Genomic DNA, 12,813 nt, shown 5'->3' with positions numbered 1-12,813 from the left:
GACCAGGTAAGACGTCTCTGATGTTGTGTCTCGTTAAGGAGCTCCATAAAATCAGATAAAATCTCTCTCGCCTTCCATCTTGTTAAACTGACTTTAAAATCTATAAATGGTGTTTTCAAAACATTAACCTCAGTTAATACTGGAGACCAGACATTGCCTATTAAGCACTGTCTCATAGAGCAAACACTGCATTATACTTGCACTAAAGATAATGTTATGCAAAGTGTCATGAACACCAAACAAGCTTACTGAGCTCTTATTAACCTTCTCATAAAAAACACTGTTACATGAATGGGTTTCATAATATTTCTTAAAAGGAGGTGAAACTCCAGAGAAACCTTTTGAGCGCATTATTACTCAGAATCCTTTTGCATGAAAGCAAACATGAAACCTATTACTCTAAGCAAACTGGATATTATTGATTAAGAGTTTCAGAAACCTAATATTGTTTCAGTGCAGCTGATCTGCCTAGTTTCCATAAGGGAGTGAACTGCTTACTGTGTGAGTCAGCCTTTCTCGCCTGCTTGTTTTACCAGAAGTAGTTTTTTAGGAACCTGCTGTGCTGCACCGGCTTCCGGCCGCAGTTTCATCTTTTGAGCATGCTCAACAGTTTCTAGTTTCTGAAAGCTGGACTTTTCAAACAGGGTTGGTATGCAATTACAAAATCCTAACCATGTTTGCCAAAAAAAAGAGAAAAAAAACAACTTTTTTGTCTAAGGAATGTTACAAGGAATTGATGATCAGTATGTTGCATAACAAGAGATATCATATGCATTGTACCATTTGCAGGAATAATGGGTTCCTTGATTTAGCAGTGTCTTAAATTTTTATTTTGTTGCTGACCTTAGATGCCAGAAAATTTAAGACATTTTATCCATTCCCTTCAGGATCCCTGCATGACCCCTGCATGACTCATTTTGCAGGAAATTGACAACACCTTTTTGACAAACAGTGAACTCAACAAAGCAGTTCCAGTGAGGCACATTTACTGGTAGCTTCCACGTTCGCTGCTGAAAACACTTGGCTGCTGACGTATGCGAGAGTAATTGCCTGATTGCATACCGATGAATGGTGAGCATTCCTCCCAGCCTGACAAGCAAAACGACGTCCTATTGTTCAAGTCATGACTAGCTTCAGAGGACGCCCTTTAAAAAGGGAGACCTGTCTGCCAAATCCAGCTAGTTTGTTGTCTCACTAAGGCTGTAAGGGATGGCAGCACATGAAACAACAAGTACTGCGAAGATCCTTTAATCCATGTGAGAAGGAGTGCCCTAATTAAAGCTGGTATAAAGCTGTAACCCAACGAAACATTACAAGACTATTATATCATTAGAGATGAAACAAGGAATGTAATGTGCTTTAGAGATCTGGGAGCATAATGAAAAGATATATTTGCCAAAGCTCAGTTATGCACACACTTTTGTAATCTTTCTCTTGCTCAGGCACTTGCATTCGGGCTAAACCGGTCTCTGCAGGTAAAGCTCTTGCTTCCTTTTTATTTATTTTTTTTTTAAAAAGGAGGTGAAAGGTCAGGAAAGGCATGTGAGAGTGATCACATTCAGAAATACAAACCTAGATCTTGTTTTATTTAGAAAGTCAAGCAATTTGACTGTGAAGAACTTCTAAAGTTTTGTTTGAGTCTTATCTGTTCATATGTCAGAACATTATAGAATTATTGTGGCAAATCAATGACAGGACTTCAGTATTGACACGCCTGTCTCACAAAACCAATCCTGGGCAGGGACACATAAATGCACATAAATCTTTATGGATCTAATCGGCTCTGGAAATGTTTTATGAATAATCATTGCCACTTTGACTCAGGTGACATCCTTTGTGGATTCTATGTTTAACAACCTGTTTTAAATGACAATGACCCACTTAATAACACACTAGCCCCTCAGATATACTAATAATGTAAGGACAAGTTTCATCTTTGTTTATGGATTATTGTTTTGTTTTACAGTGGATATGGCAGAAATACTCTAAAATTCATGATGGAAACATTTTCGAAACGGCCCAAACGTGTTTCAGTTTAATATGGGAGTTTGTGATTGAGTTTCTTTTGGAGGGATTACCTAAAATCTGCTGATTTGCCACATAAACCATTGTCCTGGTTTATGTGGCATCTGGTGAAAAGTTTTCATTTTCATTACTAGTTCCTTGGTAAGGCTCAGGTGAAGACCACGATTTGGGGCTGTCACTTAGGTGAACAATATGCATGGATATTATTAGCTTTTGTCAGTCAGGTGGTTGCTTCATGATTGCTGCTTGGTGTTCAGAACATCAAGCCTGGTACTTTCTGTACCACTGACACATAGTTTCAGCACACCGTGTATCCTGGCTTACCAGATAGACATTACAAAGAAGGTGATGGTCATTTCATTGACATTTGTGGTTAGCATTTACTGACTCAGAGGTACCTTTATGAGACTTTTTAGTGACACTGACAAAGGAAAAATAGTAGCTTTCAACCCAACTGCCAATGTCATGTTTTAAGTTTTGTTTTATTTTAGTTTAGTATCTTCACAAAAACTTCATAAATTGCCTAAAATTAGAATTAATCAAGTTGCCTATATAAGAAATTGTTTAAAAGTTTGAAAATAATCAGTCTTGATAAATTACATTGGGTTACTATAGTTTCTATATAGGCTGCAAAATTATTCTGTCATCCCATTCTTAAGTTTTACAGTTTTTTTTCAATGAGATCTCTGACAAGGAGTGGAGTGACCAAAGATTTATGTGGCTTAAGCTAACTGAGAGCTGCCCCTCCCTGGCAGGTTGCTGTGGACTGCCAGCCAACTGACTGAAAGGAGGTAACTCGACTTGGCTGTTTGGAAATACTGCACGTCATGAAAAACAGGGACAGGCACAGTCTTATTAAGTGTCGGTTAAAACCAGCTTTGGGAAGGGCTTTCCCAAAGCTGGGAGATTGCCCGACTAATTAACCAGCTAATATTAGCATGGTATATTCTGTTACTCTAAAGCAAATAGGATGCACCCTTTTTACTGTCACTCTGTAAAGCAAAATCACTGGTTGGGCAAGTGGGGGTATTTTCCTACTGTTTTAAGGATACAAAAGATCAGAGTAATTCTTTAATCACTGCTAAGCTTTGCTGGTTTGACAGAAAGCACAGTGAACGACCTGCAACTGTTTGCTTTTTATGACTAATGCTGCAGATATGTGTAAGCTCCAACGCCCAGAGCAGGTGTGCTGCTTTGTGATTCAGCTCCTATCGTTGTCAGACTGAAACTGCTTCTGCTTGTCCAATCTGCTTTTGGATCCAATTTTCTGTGTGTCTAATAGTTTTCTTCTTCACATAGATTAAAAGTGAAAATAAAAGCTCTTAGATTAACATCAAATTCTTTTTAAACAATTACGGTAACAAGGCACTGGATGGAAACTTTATGTTTACCACCAAGAAATCCCTTTAAGATAACAATAAGAACCTGTTCACAAAATAAATTTCTTAGACTGCCTGCTTCCTTATTCCTGAGTATCGTAAAATGTATTTATTTTGCAGTACGGTAAGGTGTACACTATATCTATAACTCATTTACACACAATAAAAAGTAATGGCTTTTGAATGCAAGTAGAGCAAGCAGGGTAGGAACACTTCTCTTCAGCATTTCAAACAAACCTGTATATTTCTATTAAGACAGCTAAAATGTCCTTACAGGGAACCTTTAATTATATGAACACATTCAGAGGTAATATTAGAGCAATTATGTAAAACAGTATTTGATCTTGTCTTTGGGTAGCTATTGTGAAACATACAGTCTCGGTTTTCTGGTTTTAGTTGCAATCTCTTAGTCTTTTGTTAGTTCCTGTCCTATTTTGATAAGCTCTCTTCCTGCATGTTGAATCTTGTTTGCCTTCCTTGGGAGCCTGCCCTGTAATTGTCTGATGGTTTTCACCTGTAGCTTGTATGTTGTCAGCCCTGATGTGTATTTATAATTCCTGTTCTCCCTTCCCACATTGATTGTGCATCTGGTTGTCTTTTTTTCTTTCCGTGTCCTTGGTTTTACATCAACTTCCCAGATAGATTAAAATCTTTTGCTCTTTTTTATTTCTTGCCTTTTGTGTCCTGTTTTTAGGTCCTCATTCAACCCTCCACTTACCACACCCGGAGGGAAGTTATTTTATCTTCTGCTCTGTCAGAGCCAACGGCCATTAGAGGGGACTAGGTTGGCAAATCAGCAGATTTTAGGCCATCCGTCCACAAGAAATTCAACCACAAGTACTTCTTTTTGGATCAGTATTGTCACTCACAGCATGCAAACCTACTGAGTCAAATTCCTACGTTTTCTTTCAGAACATGCAGCTGAGATTGTGTAGTTAAAGAGTTGTCGCCTAGACGTCAGTGACTTTTGGTCCCTGGATTCTTCTGACGACGTATCCACAGGGTTGTGTGTTGGTGTGTGAGCTCTGCCTCCTAAACAACACTCATGTGTGTGCCTGGCATTTTCCCTAAATTTGGCCATTCTTGGTCCAAAGGCATTCAATACTCTAAATACAAGCCAAATATTTGTTATGCCCTAATTGTAATTAATTTCTGACAGTTGGATAGATTTTAGAGTGAGGCGTTGTCTTTGCTTTTTGTCACATCGCTATATCAAACTCATTCCACCTGCTGTTTAAAATGAGAACAAACTTTTTGACCTCTTTTTTTCAAGAGATGCATCAAGGTACAGCTTGTAGTGATTATGTGACTGATTAAATCCAGAGGAAATTGATAGGTCAGACTTAGCCCCCTATTTTGATTTGGACCTTTAAATGGTTCAGGTCATGAACTGGAAAAAAAAGATGTGAAAAGAGCAATTGAATGTGGCTCTTTGACATCAAGTCAGAACTCTTCCGATTTTTAAACAAACAAATAGGAATCCTTAGAAAAATGGCAAATTCTCATAAAAAATCAGATTATTTGCTGGCATCAAAGTTAAAATATAGAACCCAAACTATTGATTTGCATTTCTGTAATGCTAAACTCATTGTGTCAGTCACGAACATGGTAGTAAATTGTGTCTGAATACTTAAAATGCGGACAAAGGCTTTATTGGCTTGTATTACTAAAAATAGCCTAAGTATGTAGAACAATAACTAGCAAATCAAACTGGTTTTCAAAGTGCAGCATGTGTAAATGGGATGTGTTATGTCCACATAACTGTCATAGCGAATGTTTATGCTTATTTGCTGTTGTGCACAGGTGTTCAGATTGGTTCTCCACATCAGATGAGATGATTACCTGATATTGGCATCCACATCAGGTTATTGGATAACGTTTTGTAGACGTTATTGTTTTTCAAGTCCACACATTTGCTTTTTTTTTTTTTTTTTTTTGATTGAACCCAAAAGTTTATTGTTTTAGTTTTAAAATAAATACGCAAAATGCAAGTGGGACTCTGCATTGCTCATTGGAGACATATTACTGAAACAAAACTAGTTCAGCCGGCAGCAGCTTGATTGGAGTCGCTACAATGCTTATGGAAGCTCATTCATTCTCATTGCAGGCGATACAATATGTGAACTTTCATCTGTTATTTGAGAAATCTCAAGTCTGTATTTATCATGAAACATTTAGTGTGTTCTGTAGTTTGGATCTTTACAATAATGTTCTTCACTGATCACCATCAGTTAATATGGAAAGATATATAGGTTCAATTAGTGACAGTGAGAATGTATGTAAGATAACCCTAGATCTTAATACATTTATTGCTATTAAGTTTAAGTTTAACTTTGAAAGGCAAACTGGAAAGTGGAGAGAAGGTAACAAGTCAGATAATGGTTCAATAAGTTCAGTTCAGTCAGCTGCTGATGGCCCCAAAGTGCTCAAGGGAACGCAGGTGCTGTGACCCATTATGGTGTTTCCTTTCCTGATGAAGCTCAGTGACATCAGGAATTTCTCTCATCTGCTGAGGCTCCTTTAAGCATGTCTTAAGATCACTCCTCACACTAATTGTATTACACATACCTCATTCTTAAACACAAAGCATAATGCTCCATGTGATGCCAGCGGCCAGGTTAGCTGTAAATGTTTCACACTCTTTGTCTTTGACAGTGCTGGAAAATGCAACCTGAAATAGCTTACAGGGCAATGACATGAACTCACCTTTAAATGGACTTAGTGAAATCTTATAGTACCAGCTGTACTTCTAAAGTTTATTTTGTCAGTTCGTGCGTGCATGTGTGTGTTTAGGTAATTAGCTGTGCACATACATTCCTGACTACAAACCTGCAATTGCTCAGGGATAGATGTTAGCTTTTTGTTGCACAGTGAGCTGTGTGCACCTAAACATTTTGAGAGCTAGGTCACATGTGGTGGCATGTGTATGTTTTTTTTTTTTGCTCTTGGAATTTCATTACAGTTTTGTTTTTCTTTCATCAAGAGAGGAATTTTTAAAAAAAAGAACAGAGCAGTGGACAAATTAAAGGTTTGGCCAGAGAGTGGTGATTAAACGTAGTGATATCCAAAGTAACAATGAAGTGAAACAGTTATTTAATATGATGTAAATATCAGTTGTACATCTAATTGTTTAGATATTCTGAGTCAATCACAACTCTGGGTCATTTAGAGTAATTAGTGTGTTCATCAAATTCAGAGCCAAACTGTAGAACAACTTTTTGTGGCAACTACAGATGAAAGTATGTATGGGTATGTAAAATTAAACAATATCGTCACAAAATAACACATTAAAGCAGAAGAAACACGTTTCCAAAATATCCAGCCCTTCATAGAATAACTGGATTTACACTGAACTTTGTATTCAACAAGTAGTGATTTACACATCTACCAAGTGCATATTTTCTGATAGCAGATGGTTTCAGTGTAAATGGATCTTGATACAAAAGTACACCACAGATTTATTTGTGGAAATATTTGGCATTTACACTTGATGTATCGCTTGAAAAGCCAATGTAATACATTAAAGTTCAAGTTGTCTGCATAAATGTTGCAAGGCTCACCTCTACAGTTATATGAAAGTAAAAGTTTCAAATAATTGTTCCGAAATCACATTTAATCTTTGCAAATCCTCTTAAGGTGAGAATAACTCTCTTTTCTCATAGGTCCAAAGCATGGTTTCAGGGCTATCTGCTGCCAAAAAGCAGGAATGCGTGTGTTTGTGTGAGGGTGTGCTCTGGTGGTCGCTTTGATGATCAGTCCCAAGAGTTTGGCATTAGTGTATGTTTGAGGTTCAAGGAGAAAGAGGAATAAAGGACAAGAAAAAATAAAGAAAAAAAGGGGAGGAAAGGGAGATGGGGAGGGGGAGAGAAGAGGCTGGGGGTCAGCCAGACAAAAGGCTCTTTTGGCTGCAGTTCCCTGGGTCAGAGCTTAGAGGGCAGGAAGTAGCGGAACAATATCCGGCACTTCAGGTTAGGACCTCACACCCCCAGCAGCTTTCAGACTCTCCCCCTCACACATACTCGCTCGCAGGCACACAAGTCACCCAATGTGCCTTGACAATGTATTTTGATCAAAGGCAGACTCTATTCTGAGGTGGGGGAGCAGTGAGGGAGATTAGCCATGGAGGGAGTTGTGTGTGTGTGTGTGTGTGTGTGTGTGTGTGTGTGTGTGTGTGTGTGTGTGTGTGTGTGTGTGTGTGTGTGTGTGTGTGTGTGTGTGTGTGTGTGTGTGCGTGTGTGTGTGTGTGTGTGTGTGTGTGTGTGTGTGTGTGTGTGTGTGCGTGTGTTTATGTGTGTGTTTGTGTGTGCTGTGGGTCAGCGGGTCTTGGGTTATTTCACCAAAGCCTCCCATTCGTGAATGCCTTAGATCAGCAGGTCACATCTGTGATTATTCACATCTATATCTAAAAGCTTTAGTTGAAGATACAGTTACATATTTATTATAACTTCTGATTTACTCTGATTAGATGAGATCCAAAGTTAAAGCTTTTGATCTAATTAATCCAAAGTTATCAAGTCTTTGAATTGAAGAAATAAAATAAAAAAACTTCTTGAAGATATTTATGTTGGGTGTTTATCTTATGACAAAAGATTTGTCATGTGAGCTGACCTACTTTAGTTTAAGTTTTAGCTTAAGTTTACCTTAAGACACTTTGTAAAAATACAAAAATCAACACCAAGCAGGGAGTAACATTGAAAAATAACATTGGTGCATTGTTTTATGTTTTCTAAAATTTGTGAACTTCTAAATGTGCAGAAAGGAATGTTAATGAGAACTGAACACCCGCTGCACATCAAGCCCGCTACATCGCTCTCTAAAGGACACATCCTTCCTCTCAACAACACAACAATATTCAGAGCATTCTCATCCCAGAAACTACAGGACACCCTAAGATTAATTTAGCGTCAAAATGGGCCCATACAGTACTGGGAAAGGATTTTAGCTGTTTGTTGTCTGTCTTTAAAAACAGCAGGTTACTGTGTTTTCCACAAAACAGCTTGCAATAAATTTGATTTGTAGTTTTTTATGGTTTGTGTCGTTTAAGATAAAAAAAAAAACCCAAACACTTTCTTTCACAAGGCTTTCTTTGTACATTTCAAACTTGGAAGCATGAGACAATGCATGCCAGCTCCTAGAGACAAACAGTCAAGCTGCAACAGCAGAAATAACTTATATAATCTTTTGACATCTTATATGTTAAAATGTGGAGATTTTCTTAGATTTTTTTCTGTATTTTGTTTTTGAGCATGAATCAGTGCGTCTTAAATGAAGGAAACTGAATTAGATAGTAGGGTCAAGGTGAATTGGATATTTAACAAAGACATAAGGAAACTGTTGTCATATGATAATAATAAAAGCACCAGAAAACAAAGAGCAAATCTCAGAATTGAGGGAGAGCAACAAGGAGATGAGTGCAAACAATGTATTGGGAAGAACTGGCAAGAAACGGTTGAATAAAAAATGGTTTCCACTATCCCATAAAAGCCAGTTGTAATGTGCAGAAGTGCACAGCTAATTATCCTGATGACAGATTCTCCCACCTGAGCTATGCACCTGTGCAGCTCCTTCAGAGTTTCCTCCTGGCTGCTTCTTATTTTTGCTCTTTTTGTCAAGCCTGTCAGCTGGTTGACAAGTCTGACGTTGGTCCATCCGCTGCTTGTTTCAAATGATGAAATCAAAAGCGTGGAATAAGATCTCCAAAGCTTCGGATGTTGCTATATAACAATATTTATAACTCTGTTTTAAACTTTCCTACAACTTAATCCTTTGACTCTCTGGTGTGTTGTTTGGTCTTTGTGATCCTGTTTGTTCACTGATGTTATCTTATGTTCTCCTCTTACAGAACAGCTATCCTGACATTAAATTGCACACAGGTAGATTCTGATGACCATTTACAGAAAGCAAGTCATTGTGTAGAATTTGATTACAGGGATTTCAGAGTAAACATGGTCATTTTCCTTCTATTTCACAATTAATTTCCTCATGTTGTGTTGCAACAGAAAGATGATAGTCTTCAATCAGTATTTGCAGTCATCTTTATAGACTTCATTTATCTTGTCATTTAAATCCACTTTATCTGCGACTCAGCTGTTTTTAGAAAAAAAATATTGTGTGGGTGACGGTTAAAACTGAAGACCTGACTCTATTTATGGTCACGGGTGTTTTTGTTGTGGTTATTGTTGTAGGCAAAACAAACTTAACAAGAGGTGAGGAGTTGAGTCAGGTTTGACGTTTACCTTGTTTGCCTCATAATCTCTGATTTGAACAAAAGTGACGTTCCTGAGGACCCTGCCAAGCAAGATCTGCTGGGAAAGAGAAAAAAAACACAGAGTGAGAGGAAAATGAGCCGGAAGAAAAAGAGACGTTTTGATGAAAAGAAGACAAAAACAAGGGATGACTGTCTGGATGTGTGCTGTCAAGGATGAATTATTGTATCAAATCTGTGCACACAAAAATACAAGTGAAGGGAAGAAATGACTTGGGCAGACACAATGCAGCTTGAAAGAAATCCACAGAAAAGTTTCAGAGAAATTAATCTTGTGGATTCAAAGAGACAGCAGCGTGCTCTGCAGCAGGGAGATAAGAGACATTGAGAGAGAAGGTAGACAAGAGGGAGGTGGACATGAGCCAGCATGTCGCTCGGGGCAGAAACCATGGCATTGGAGAGGAGAGGAAGAATTTTAATGACCCAGAAACCAGCCCAGCAGGTTTGGAGGGGTGGAATGTCACAAGCACCTCCCTGGTCCTCCTCCTCCTCCTCCTCCTCCTCCTCCTCCTCCACCTTTCCAGACTCACATTGGGAGACGAAACCCCCCACCCCTTCCACCACTTCTCGAACCCTCTCTGCTTATCCCTCATATCATTTACAGGGAAAATAAAGTACCTCACACACCTATTACCTTTATTCTGCTCTGTTGTATTTAAACTGTTACTTTTTATAGTTCTGCTTCCTTGTATGCAGCTTTCATGTGACATCAAATTCCCAAATACCCAGCTTCTGGTCAATAAAAGATAGTAGATAATTCCTTACAGTTTCTGTTTACGAGGCCCCATGTGTTTCCCTTTCCTTTCCCTTTTCCGTAAGATGCCTCGCTTGACAGCAACCCTTCCCCTCCTGTGGCGTGACTCTGCTGTTTTCCTTACCCCGTCAGGTCCTGCATCATGCCTTCCTCATTCTAATCACTAAATGACAGACTGTCCTGCTGTAATTTTCCTGGCAGAGCTGACTGCAGCAGCGTTGTGCACGTGTCCGGTGAGTGTGTTTGTTTACGTGGGGTTAGGAATGGGGTGAGCGGGGAGAGGTGCTGTTTTGGTTTCATTCTCTGACTCTGCTTTGGTATGAGATAAAGCCACAGCAGGTTGCACAAGCTTTCTGAATACTTGGGTTTAATTTATTTACCTTTAAACTATCCTGTAAATTATACTGTAATAATAAATCCTGCCTTGTAAAAATTCAAAATAATGCTGCTGGTGGTATTTTTGTGCAGAGCCATCACTTGTGCCCATGGAAAATATTCTAAGAAACAAGAAAAATATCCAGTGAGCAGCAGTTGTATGGATGAAAACGCCTGGCTATGTTAGAGGTTAGTAGAGAATGAACAGACAGGTTCAAGACGTTACAAAGGCAACAGTAGATCACATAATTACCTGCTACACCCAACACTCACTAAATGTCAAACGCATGTCAAAGCTTGAAGTGAATAGGCTTCAGCAGCATCAGAAAACCATAACAGAAAAAAGAAAGACCCAATTCTCACAGGAAAAACGGACAAGAACAGAATGGAAAACTTTGCCTAGTCAGGTGAATTTTGATTTCAGGTGCAACATACAGCATTAAAGAATGGATCCACCCTGTCTTATGTGAGCGTTTCAGGTTGGTAGTGGTGGAATAGGCTCTTTTCTTGGCTCATTTTGAACTCTGACCTTTTGAACATTGTTTTAACACTTGAGTATTGTTGCTTATTAACTGACACCTCATAAACTCAGTTCAACAAAGGATTAAGGAAGCTCTAAAAGTTAAGGAAGTCCAACTTCACATTAGCAGAATGTTCCTAATAAAGTATCTAGTGAGTATATTTTATGTAGTTAAGTAGTCACCATGCTACATGTCCTTGTAAATGTGTAGTTTAAATTTCTTGGCACACTTCGCATCACCTGCTTCCTAATATCTAAAACTGTACGTTATGTGGGTCTCAGTTTGAAGCTGTGATGCTAATTTTTTTGGAGCATCAATTTCTGTCAATAACCTAAACACAGTTTATGAGTGGTTCCAAATGGTGGTTCAATAGTTTTAAGCCGAATTAATCAGAACTTAGCTTGGAGTGAATTAGATGGAGCCCAGTGACAACCTGGACTTGCTTTGTGTGGGTGAATCTTCACCCGTGCAGACAGAGAGTCTGCATAACATGGGATGAGATCATGTAATGTTATTGTTGGGCCATCACTGTAACAATTAACACTTTTTATGTAAAGTGTTGCTTATGTGGAGTACATATGGCTTCTTAGAATTGTATTGCTTATGATACAGAAACTGAGTATGCAGATTAAATTCTTGTGAATATCTACACATTTTCCTTCTAAATGCTAAAACAGAATTTAACAGAATCATTTGAAAAGAAAAGTATTGTATGAAATAGAGAAATACTTATCTTCCTTTTGTTTTATGTAAATGAAAGGTCCTATAGTGATAAAAGCTAAATGTAGCCTAGACAGCCTTGTAACAATGGCCTAGAAATACTTATGTTATCTCGTAACTCAGAACAGCACTTTCAGCAAAAAGGGGGCAAATCCACTCATTTATCCAGTCCATTCATATTGTTGCTGCACAGCCTCTCGAGGAAACGCACCACATTTTGAAACCTCAAAGGCTTTTTTTTTTTTTTTTTAACAATAAACAGGTTAAAAATGAAACCACACAAGAGGAGTGTTGTTGAGGTGAAATAGAAGTGGAAATTACTAAATATTTCTTCTTTTTTTTTGTCTCAAAACAAGTTTTGAGACACAGGAGTGAAAATGGGCTTCACTGTCAGTCTTATCAGGGAAACATATTCTGAATTTCCCCACTGGGTGACAAAGATTTCTTCTATTCTAGCCTTCAAAACAATCACCATGAAACAGTTCAGACAGAATGGTAAACCCAGCTGTTCATTAGATCGGATCAGTCTTGTTTGGTCATTTCTTGGTTCTGTGATCAGCTACCACAGAAACTAATGGGCAAGTAATCACAATTTTTACAAGGGATACTCAAGTTTTCTCAGTAATGAACCACTAATGAAACTTTACCAAGTAAATCTCAGCTCCTAAATGGCAGACTAAGCATTCTTCTGAAGTCTTGAAAAGTCTGCAAAACTATGAAAATTGCTTGTATAATTTCACAGATCTGTGTAATCCCAGAAAAAGGTTTAAGATG

The sequence above is a fragment of the Xiphophorus maculatus genome, chromosome 18, assembly GCF_002775205.1.
Source record: "Xiphophorus maculatus strain JP 163 A chromosome 18, X_maculatus-5.0-male, whole genome shotgun sequence".
NCBI classification, from domain to species: domain Eukaryota; kingdom Metazoa; phylum Chordata; class Actinopteri; order Cyprinodontiformes; family Poeciliidae; genus Xiphophorus; species Xiphophorus maculatus.
This window is presented reverse-complemented; position numbering follows the sequence as displayed.